The sequence below is a fragment of the Vicugna pacos genome, unplaced genomic scaffold (genome assembly GCF_048564905.1).
Source record: "Vicugna pacos unplaced genomic scaffold, VicPac4 scaffold_20, whole genome shotgun sequence".
Classification (NCBI taxonomy): Eukaryota; Metazoa; Chordata; class Mammalia; order Artiodactyla; family Camelidae; genus Vicugna; species Vicugna pacos.
This window is the reverse complement of record NW_027328741.1, coordinates 94,044,438-94,056,002: the sequence shown is the minus strand read 5'-3', so window position 1 is coordinate 94,056,002 and position 11,565 is coordinate 94,044,438. Positions and strand designations below refer to the sequence as shown.

The window sequence follows — 11,565 nt, the reverse complement described above, 5'->3', positions numbered from 1 at the left end:
CTGGGCAAGTCTGAAAGGACCTCGGAGCCTCTCCAGTAAGCTGAAGACAGGCAGATCTTCCACTGTCTGCCCTTTCAGGTTCTGGAAACTGAGCCGTGAACTCAGGTCTTTGGGCAGCAGCAGTATCTCGAACTGACACAGCTTCCCGGACCAAAGACCTAAGCCAAGCTCCACAGAGGGCGGCAGCCCCTCCATCGCACTGATCCACCCACAGAACTCTGCCCGGTTACCTAGGATCCACCAGCCACAACAAGCCTCGCGGTACACACCAACATTCCACCTGGAATCCAACCGCTAACTGCCATCCCCAATGGCTGCTGCATCTTGTCAGTGTTGGGGGAGGGGCTGCATCCGGCGAGAGGTTCCTAAGGTAAATGTGATTCTACCCACTAGCGTCCCATGGGCCTTTGTTCTTCCCTCTTTCCTTTTGTTCAGATCTGTATGCACTGTAGCAACGGAGGGAAGAAGTGTGTCCATTTTCAGTTGAATGTTTCACACGTCTTTAAACTTTCTAACAGTTCACAGTACACAGAGACCCACTAAGGGAAACTATTGTTCCTGTAATATGGGCACACCCGCAATACATAGCCGTCGGTTGATTTCTGCTGAAACACCCGCATTCACGGGACATCTATCCATTTGTTTCAAGGGGGCTGAAATTCCTAGGAATGATACAATCCCCAATGTGCACTTTACTGCCTGTCTCTTTTGATCTTAGTACACTTTTGCGGAGCTACTTTTCCTTGTTATAGGCTTGTGCCATTTCTTCTCGACGTAGTGTAGAATATGGCATTCATTCATCCTGTTGGAAGACTTGCAAGTCTATATCACGGACTAGGAATCCATTGGATTCCTAATCGGCATTTGGGTTAGGTCACGATATGCTCATATGAAACAATATTTACGAATATAAATGCACGCCTCTGATTTCCGAATACAGGTGTGCTGAGTACATTCAAGCCGCGATACTGGGTCGATGCGTACTGAATGATCCTTGACATCACCTTGAGTAATTTCTTTTGAATATTCATGTTACCCTACCCTTTTTGTGTGGTTTGTTTGTTTGATTCTTTCTTGGTCTGCTTCTCGTTTGTTTTGCAAACACGTCAGGCCATGCATCTCTCCGTTTGCTTCCAACAGAGAGTCATATAAGCTGACTCCCTTAAGATAGTGCTTCCAATCCCCTATGATTTCCTGCTTCCCTCTCCCATCTTTAGGGTTTTGATGTCCTCCTTGCTTTCTTCTTGTTTCTTCTTTTCCACTCATGCTCTTCTTGCATTTCCAATAAGGGTTTTCTTCTTTCCATTTCATCTTGCTGCTTATCCCTTCAGGGGAGAATTCTCAACCTATCTGTTAGGATAAGTTTCGAACTGCTGAATTCTTTTAAGATTTGCAGGTCTGTGGCATTCTCTTGCTCTGCTGTTATTACTAATGGTGGTCATGTGGCATAGGCTACCCTAGATGGCAGCATTTTGCCATTCAAGCTATGGTCTATGTCCTGGCACTCCTCCCTGTCCTGCAATATTGCTGCTGAGATAGCAGCTGAAACCCCTCTGGAGGTTCTCTTGTGACTATGTTGCTTTCCTCCAGGCGCATTTTAAATCACTGGGATGCTCATGAACTTTGTTGATTTGGATCATACAGCTGCTGCTAAGTCTATTGGGATTCCACCTCTTTTGGACGCTGTGTACTTCCTGAATTCGCCTAGATGATTCTATCTTGGCTTTCAGCAAGTTTCAGTCTGATTTTTCTACACATAACTTTTCAAACATTGTTTGTTTCTTTATCTCTTGCTTTTCCATCTGGGACTCTTTCGAATTTTAGTCTTTCATGCCTCTCATAAACCAGGATTCAACAGTGATGTTTTCATTGGTTTGCACTTGCTTTCCTATGTGTGCTTCTGACCGAGGGATGTCTGTTCCCCTGTCTTCAAAGTCATTCACGCATCCCTCTGCAATATCTAGTCTGCTTAGGACGGAATGTTAGCCCTGATATTTTCTCATCCACTGAGTTTTCTGATATTATTTGGCTCGTCTTTAGGCTTTCTCTTCCCCTTTTCTGGTATTCTGCCTTTTGTGATTCTGAGACACTGTTGTTCTTCAGTGTTTCCCTCACCTCCATTTTCAATACTTGCTCTGGAGAGCGTTTTGCAGTCTAGTTGTCTGAAAGCTTATCTTTAGGGCCTTCAATCTCTTTGGAACTGAAAATGGTACTTCCTTTTCCTTTTACTGTATTTCTTCATCTCTACTGGTCAGGTAATTTCAGGTATCTAATGTAGACTTCTAGGGCTTGGTTAAGTGAAAAGTTTAGACTCTTGGCTCTACACAATTGCATGGGATTTCTGTGAGGACAAATTTTCCTAGACATTGATGCCATGTCCTGTTCCTGTGTGTGTTGTCTGGTCTATCTCCAATTGCTGGTGTTGCCTTTGTTGTGATGAATGCCCCATACTATTTCGATTAGGATAACCTCATTTTGATTACGCTTATCTCACAAATCTGAAAGAGCACAGGACACTTCCTCTGGTGGAAATGGAGCTTCTAAAGGTTCTCAGCTCTGCATTCTACTCTATGTTATTTTGGAGTGTTTCTAGAAGAGCAGAGTGTGAGTGCGCTTGTGCTTTGTAGTGCCACGGGAATGTCCCACTGAAACCAGTTCTTCCAAGAGCTTCTCTGTCTACAGAAACACCAGTGGAAGCATATCTATGGATGTCACACATCAGGGCCTGCTGGAATGATCCCGCAGCCCGAACTTGGTGTCCTCGCTGCTGAACCGTGCCGGTGCCATCCAAAATGTAGCATCTGCTTTTGAGCGATAAACTGAAGGAAATCCTTCCTCTTCTCACGCTGTGGTCTTGGACCACACTTCCTTGTCCTCTCATCCTTGTGGCACGGGTGCACGAAGGCAACCACAGAGCTGTTGCACATCCTGTGCCTCAAACCAAACCATAATCACAGCCCAGGTTATGAATGTAGCAGATCCTAAGGCTTTTCATTCTGAATTCAAACCCAAGGCCCCCTGGATCCCTCAGACCCGATGCACAATATCTCTGATTCAGCCCCACACATGCTCTATTGGCAAAAAGACCAAATTGGTCTCTGGTCCTGCAGATGCACTGGGTGTGGCCATGGGACATATCGATAATTTCAACTGCGTGCGCCAGGGTGGTTGCTTGCTCATTGGGGTCACAGGTCGGTTTGCTCTCTTGATAGGACCCACCACATCCCACAACGCACTCCAGATCCCTGAGACTCAGCGTGTGCCATCATCCGTAGCCCTATCCCTCCCTGAACCCTGCCTCTGCTACCTCAAATTTGGCAGCTCGGAGCTTGGTCTCAGAATCAAATGTGGGGATATTTTGCACTGGATTCTTTGCGTTCTGTCAGCCAAGCATCTGCTGTGCACTCTTCTAACACTCAGCGCATCACCTTCAATCCCATGTCTCCTGTCCGCTTGAGAGTGTGCGTCCAAGTTAAAGAGAGTTTCACCTTTACTGCTCCATCAACAGGGCTCAGACCATGCACTGGTATCCATTCCCTGCTTTTCCTTCTCCTGCTTCCAGGTGTTCTGAGGCCTCATCCTGTCTTTGGAAGTAACAGGCCTCTCTTCGGCAAGTGTCCTGTGCCAAGGGCTGGGTGAGTGGATGTTTCCATTGCTGTGTTCATGGGAGCGAGTGAGCGCAGGTTGCACTGCTTCTCTGTCAACTGGGCATCGATGAATCAACACTTTCCAGATACATTTCACAGAAATGTGATTTTTTTTTTATCTCTTTGTTTCTATACAGCCGTGGTGGGAGGGATTGTCCGAAGACTCCAGTTTTGACATTGTGTTGATATCTCATTTGCAGTCTCTAAAAATTTAATAGAATATATATAAATGTTTTGGGAGTTATACGAAAATGAAGTTAGTTTCTGAAACATACTAATTCGACCTAGAAGCCCGACTTGTCAATTTCGGTAACATTTTGTCAGCTCTAAGGAAAACATAGACAGATAGAATGCAAACTAGCAGTCCGAACTTTTAAAGGGGTCATGTCAACTCTTTACTGTTGAAGCCTCCGAAACCAACAGGAACCATGAAATAACTAATGGAAACATGAAATAACCCCCAAGCTTGGATTCACTTGTGCATGTGGTGCCCTTTACTCCCGATGACACCTACTGGTCAATGTTGGCATTTCAAGGTGTAACATCCCTCTCAAGGAAAATACAAGAGGAAACGAACTAAATATATACATTTAGCTTTGAATCCAAAGAACCTAGAGGCATTATAGCTATGAGAAGCCTGCTGCAGCTATGCTAGGCTACTGAGAACCAGGTGTTCTTCTATCAGTGATGAGAACGCTTAATCATCCGATCATGTTGGGTAAAGCACTTGAATGCAACCAAGTCTGCACCCCCATGATCGATTGCCCCCGGGGGCTTGACTCAATTGAAAGACGGTCCACATAAGCTGTGTCTTTCATGTCATTGGCGACTTTTACAGTTCCGTTCACTATCTGACTTCTAATATGTACCTAGACTGTCTTGAAAAACGGAGGCCTAATACAGATTCAAGTTCAGTCAAAGATTCCCCTCACTTACCACACTCCCTTCACCCCAGAGAAGACATGAACCCAGCATTTGCTGACTCTAGCGGAAGGCCATCGTTTCTTTGTGGGAGCTAAGTATTCAATTCCTATCTATTTCATACGAGAGTATTTGACCTTTATGGGGTTCCCTGTTGTTCACAGAGGATGAAGCTAGAGGAACTCTGATTCTAGGAGGGGCTTGCTCTTCTCTTACTGGCTTCATTGCAGCTCAGGTACTGATCCCTCAAAATGGATGCCTGAGTGGAGGGGAGGGAAGAGCAAGTGCTTGATAGCTAGGCCCAAACCTGGGAAAAGGCTTACCTGGGCTTGGTGCACTTTGATCTGAATGGCTTGGAATTGCCCCTTGGGTCGTGTGGATTATCTGACCTCTTTCAAGAACATGAGCGTTTTTATCATCTCTGCCATCTCTTCTCTTTAGACGTCAGAGATCTTGGACCCGTTCTTGGAGCAGAGAATTGAGGAACTTCCTCCAGTCCACGGTGGCCCTCCGTATGTTTCTGCTAGTATCAGCGAGGTTCAATATGTCTCATGAATGCCTTTCGAGCCTGCTATCCTCTACAGCTGTCTCCAGGCCAGTATTCTCTTTTGTAGCAGAACATCTCTCATCAATGTGTTCGCATCTCTCCTCAATCCGTGCAGCCATATTTTCGGCCAGCTTCTCTTCGTGTCTCCCATAAAGTCGACTTCAACAGGACTGGGCAAGTCTGAAAGGACCTCGGAGCCTCTCCAGTAAGCTGAAGACAGGCAGATCTTCCACTGTCTGCCCTTTCAGGTTCTGGAAACTGAGCCGTGAACTCAGGTCTTTGGGCAGCAGCAGTATCTCGAACTGACACAGCTTCCCGGACCAAAGACCTAAGCCAAGCTCCACAGAGGGCGGCAGCCCCTCCATCGCACTGATCCACCCACAGAACTCTGCCCGGTTACCTAGGATCCACCAGCCACAACAAGCCTCGCGGTACACACCAACATTCCACCTGGAATCCAACCGCTAACTGCCATCCCCAATGGCTGCTGCATCTTGTCAGTGTTGGGGGAGGGGCTGCATCCGACGAGAGGTTCCTAAGGTAAATGTGATTCTACCCACTAGCGTCCCATGGGCCTTTGTTCTTCCCTCTTTCCTTTTGTTCAGATCTGTATGCACTGTAGCAACGGAGGGAAGAAGTGTGTCCATTTTCAGTTGAATGTTTCACACGTCTTTAAACCTTCTAACAGTTCACAGTACACAGAGACCCACTAAGGGAAACTATTCTTCCTGTAATATGGGCACACCCGCAATACATAGCCGTCGGTTGATTTCTGCTGAAACACCCGCATTCACGGGACATCTATCCATTTGTTTCAAGGGGGCTGAAATTCCTAGGAATGATACAATCCCCAATGTGCACTTTACTGCCTGTCTCTTTTGATCTTAGTACACTTTTGCGGAGCTACTTTTCCTTGTTATAGGCTTGTGCCATTTCTTCTCGACGTAGTGTAGAATATGGCATTCATTCATCCTGTTGGAAGACTTGCAAGTCTATATCACGGACTAGGAATCCATTGGATTCCTAATCGGCATTTGGGTTAGGTCACGATATGCTCATATGAAACAATATTTACGAATATAAATGCACGCCTCTGATTTCCGAATACAGGTGTGCTGAGTACATTCAAGCCGCGATACTGGGTCGATGCGTACTGAATGATCCTTGACATCACCTTGAGTAATTTCTTTTGAATATTCATGTTACCCTACCCTTTTTGTGTGGTTTGTTTGTTTGATTCTTTCTTGGTCTGCTTCTCGTTTGTTTTGCAAACACGTCAGGCCATGCATCTCTCCGTTTGCTTCCAACAGAGAGTCATATAAGCTGACTCCCTTAAGATAGTGCTTCCAATCCCCTATGATTTCCTGCTTCCCTCTCCCATCTTTAGGGTTTTGATGTCCTCCTTGCTTTCTTCTTGTTTCTTCTTTTCCACTCATGCTCTTCTTGCATTTCCAATAAGGGTTTTCTTCTTTCCATTTCATCTTGCTGCTTATCCCTTCAGGGGAGAATTCTCAACCTATCTGTTAGGATAAGTTTCGAACTGCTGAATTCTTTTAAGATTTGCAGGTCTGTGGCATTCTCTTGCTCTGCTGTTATTAGTAATGGTGGTCATGTGGCATAGGCTACCCTAGATGGCAGCATTTTGCCATTCAAGCTATGGTCTATGTCCTGGCACTCCTCCCTGTCCTGCAATATTGCTGCTGAGATAGCAGCTGAAACCCCTCTGGAGGTTCTCTTGTGACTATGTTGCTTTCCTCCAGGCGCATTTTAAATCACTGGGATGCTCATGAACTTTGTTGATTTGGATCATACAGCTGCTGCTAAGTCTATTGGGATTCCACCTCTTTTGGACGCTGTGTACTTCCTGAATTCGCCTAGATGATTCTATCTTGGCTTTCAGCAAGTTTCAGTCTGATTTTTCTACACATAACTTTTCAAACATTGTTTGTTTCTTTATCTCTTGCTTTTCCATCTGGGACTCTTTCGAATTTTAGTCTTTCATGCCTCTCATAAACCAGGATTCAACAGTGATGTTTTCATTGGTTTGCACTTGCTTTCCTATGTGTGCTTCTGACCGAGGGATGTCTGTTCCCCTGTCTTCAAAGTCATTCACGCATCCCTCTGCAATATCTAGTCTGCTTAGGACGGAATGTTAGCCCTGATATTTTCTCATCCACTGAGTTTTCTGATATTATTTGGCTCGTCTTTAGGCTTTCTCTTCCCCTTTTCTGGTATTCTGCCTTTTGTGATTCTGAGACACTGTTGTTCTTCAGTGTTTCCCTCACCTCCATTTTCAATACTTGCTCTGGAGAGCGTTTTGCAGTCTAGTTGTCTGAAAGCTTATCTTTAGGGCCTTCAATCTCTTTGGAACTGAAAATGGTACTTCCTTTTCCTTTTACTGTATTTCTTCATCTCTACTGGTCAGGTAATTTCAGGTATCTAATGTAGACTTCTAGGGCTTGGTTAAGTGAAAAGTTTAGACTCTTGGCTCTACACAATTGCATGGGATTTCTGTGAGGACAAATTTTCCTAGACATTGATGCCATGTCCTGTTCCTGTGTGTGTTGTCTGGTCTATCTCCAATTGCTGGTGTTGCCTTTGTTGTGATGAATGCCCCATACTATTTCGATTAGGATAACCTCATTTTGATTACGCTTATCTCACAAATCTGAAAGAGCACAGGACACTTCCTCTGGTGGAAATGGAGCTTCTAAAGGTTCTCAGCTCTGCATTCTACTCTATGTTATTTTGGAGTGTTTCTAGAAGAGCAGAGTGTGAGTGCGCTTGTGCTTTGTAGTGCCACGGGAATGTCCCACTGAAACCAGTTCTTCCAAGAGCTTCTCTGTCTACAGAAACACCAGTGGAAGCATATCTATGGATGTCACACATCAGGGCCTGCTGGAATGATCCCGCAGCCCGAACTTGGTGTCCTCGCTGCCGAACCGTGCCGGTGCCATCCAAAATGTAGCATCTGCTTTTGAGCGATAAACTGAAGGAAATCCTTCCTCTTCTCACGCTGTGGTCTTGGACCACACTTCCTTGTCCTCTCATCCTTGTGGGACGGGTGCACGAAGGCAACCACAGAGCTGTTGCACATCCTGTGCCTCAAACCAAACCATAATCACAGCCCAGGTTATGAATGTAGCAGATCCTAAGGCTTTTCATTCTGAATTCAAACCCAAGGCCCCCTGGATCCCTCAGACCCGATGCACAATATCTCTGATTCAGCCCCACACATGCTCTATTGGCAAAAAGACCAAATTGGTCTCTGGTCCTGCAGATGCACTGGGTGTGGCCATGGGACATATCGATAATTTCAACTGCGTGCGCCAGGGTGGTTGCTTGCTCATTGGGGTCACAGGTCGGTTTGCTCTCTTGATAGGACCCACCACATCCCACAACGCACTCCAGATCCCTGAGACTCAGCGTGTGCCATCATCCGTAGCCCTATCCCTCCCTGAACCCTGCCTCTGCTACCTCAAATTTGGCAGCTCGGAGCTTGGTCTCAGAATCAACTGTGGGGATATTTTGCACTGGATTCTTTGCGTTCTGTCAGCCAAGCATCTGCTGTGCACTCTTCTAACACTCAGCGCATCACCTTCAATCCCATGTCTCCTGTCCGCTTGAGAGTGTGCGTCCAAGTTAAAGAGAGTTTCACCTTTAGTGCTCCATCAACAGGGCTCAGACCATGCACTGGTATCCATTCCCTGCTTTTCCTTCTCCTGCTTCCAGGTGTTCTGAGGCCTCATCCTGTCTTTGGAAGTAACAGGCCTCTCTTCGGCAAGTGTCCTGTGCCAAGGGCTGGGTGAGTGGATGTTTCCATTGCTGTGTTCATGGGAGCGAGTGAGCGCAGGTTGCACTGCTTCTCTGTCAACTGGGCATCGATGAATCAACACTTTCCAGATACATTTCACAGAAATGTGATTTTTTTTTTATCTCTTTGTTTCTATACAGCCGTGGTGGGAGGGATTGTCCGAAGACTCCAGTTTTGACATTGTGTTGATATCTCATTTGCAGTCTCTAAAAATTTAATAGAATATATATAAATGTTTTGGGAGTTATACGAAAATGAAGTTAGTTTCTGAAACATACTAATTCGACCTAGAAGCCCGACTTGTCAATTTCGGTAACATTTTGTCAGCTCTAAGGAAAACATAGACAGATAGAATGCAAACTAGCAGTCCGAACTTTTAAAGGGGTCATGTCAACTCTTTACTGTTGAAGCCTCCGAAACCAACAGGAACCATGAAATAACTAATGGAAACATGAAATAACCCCCAAGCTTGGATTCACTTGTGCATGTGGTGCCCTTTACTCCCGATGACACCTACTGGTCAATGTTGGCATTTCAAGGTGTAACATCCCTCTCAAGGAAAATACAAGAGGAAACGAACTAAATATATACATTTAGCTTTGAATCCAAAGAACCTAGAGGCATTATAGCTATGAGAAGCCTGCTGCAGCTATGCTAGGCTACTGAGAACCAGGTGTTCTTCTATCAGTGATGAGAACGCTTAATCATCCGATCATGTTGGGTAAAGCACTTGAATGCAACCAAGTCTGCACCCCCATGATCGATTGCCCCCGGGGGCTTGACTCAATTGAAAGACGGTCCACATAAGCTGTGTCTTTCATGTCATTGGCGACTTTTACAGTTCCGTTCACTATCTGACTTCTAATATGTACCTAGACTGTCTTGAAAAACGGAGGCCTAATACAGATTCAAGTTCAGTCAAAGATTCCCCTCACTTACCACACTCCCTTCACCCCAGAGAAGACATGAACCCAGCATTTGCTGACTCTAGCGGAAGGCCATCGTTTCTTTGTGGGAGCTAAGTATTCAATTCCTATCTATTTCATACGAGAGTATTTGACCTTTATGGGGTTCCCTGTTGTTCACAGAGGATGAAGCTAGAGGAACTCTGATTCTAGGAGGGGCTTGCTCTTCTCTTACTGGCTTCATTGCAGCTCAGGTACTGATCCCTCAAAATGGATGCCTGAGTGGAGGGGAGGGAAGAGCAAGTGCTTGATAGCTAGGCCCAAACCTGGGAAAAGGCTTACCTGGGCTTGGTGCACTTTGATCTGAATGGCTTGGAATTGCCCCTTGGGTCGTGTGGATTATCTGACCTCTTTCAAGAACATGAGCGTTTTTATCATCTCTGCCATCTCTTCTCTTTAGACGTCAGAGATCTTGGACCCGTTCTTGGAGCAGAGAATTGAGGAACTTCCTCCAGTCCACGGTGGCCCTCCGTATGTTTCTGCTAGTATCAGCGAGGTTCAATATGTCTCATGAATGCCTTTCGAGCCTGCTATCCTCTACAGCTGTCTCCAGGCCAGTATTCTCTATTGTAGCAGAACATCTCTCATCAATGTGTTCGCATCTCTCCTCAATCCGTGCAGCCATATTTTCGGCCAGCTTCTCTTCGTGTCTCCCATAAAGTCGACTTCAACAGGACTGGGCAAGTCTGAAAGGACCTCGGAGCCTCTCCAGTAAGCTGAAGACAGGCAGATCTTCCACTGTCTGCCCTTTCAGGTTCTGGAAACTGAGCCGTGAACTCAGGTCTTTGGGCAGCAGCAGTATCTCGAACTGACACAGCTTCCCGGACCAAAGACCTAAGCCAAGCTCCACAGAGGGCGGCAGCCCCTCCATCGCACTGATCCACCCACAGAACTCTGCCCGGTTACCTAGGATCCACCAGCCACAACAAGCCTCGCGGTACACACCAACATTCCACCTGGAATCCAACCGCTAACTGCCATCCCCAATGGCTGCTGCATCTTGTCAGTGTTGGGGGAGGGGCTGCATCCGACGAGAGGTTCCTAAGGTAAATGTGATTCTACCCACTAGCGTCCCATGGGCCTTTGTTCTTCCCTCTTTCCTTTTGTTCAGATCTGTATGCACTGTAGCAACGGAGGGAAGAAGTGTGTCCATTTTCAGTTGAATGTTTCACACGTCTTTAAACTTTCTAACAGTTCACAGTACACAGAGACCCACTAAGGGAAACTATTCTTCCTGTAATATGGGCACACCCGCAATACATAGCCGTCGGTTGATTTCTGCTGAAACACCCGCATTCACGGGACATCTATCCATTTGTTTCAAGGGGGCTGAAATTCCTAGGAATGATACAATCCCCAATGTGCACTTTACTGCCTGTCTCTTTTGATCTTAGTACACTTTTGCGGAGCTACTTTTCCTTGTTATAGGCTTGTGCCATTTCTTCTCGACGTAGTGTAGAATATGGCATTCATTCATCCTGTTGGAAGACTTGCAAGTCTATATCACGGACTAGGAATCCATTGGATTCCTAATCGGCATTTGGGTTAGGTCACGATATGCTCATATGAAACAATATTTACGAATATAAATGCACGCCTCTGATTTCCGAATACAGGTGTGCTGAGTACATTCAAGCCGCGATACTGGGTCGATGCGTACTGAATGATCCT

At 45.9% G+C, this 11,565-nt stretch overlaps 1 long non-coding RNA gene across 1 annotated transcript; it reads left to right on the top strand.

Moving 5' to 3' along the window:
* The first annotated feature begins 143 nt into the window (after positions 1-143).
* Positions 144-5,261, top strand: LOC140693883 (uncharacterized). Its single transcript, XR_012069591.1, has 3 exons — positions 144-370; positions 3,563-3,635; positions 5,010-5,261. It is a non-coding gene; the product is annotated as an uncharacterized lncRNA (long non-coding RNA).
* Positions 5,262-11,565: the final 6,304 nt, after the last annotated feature.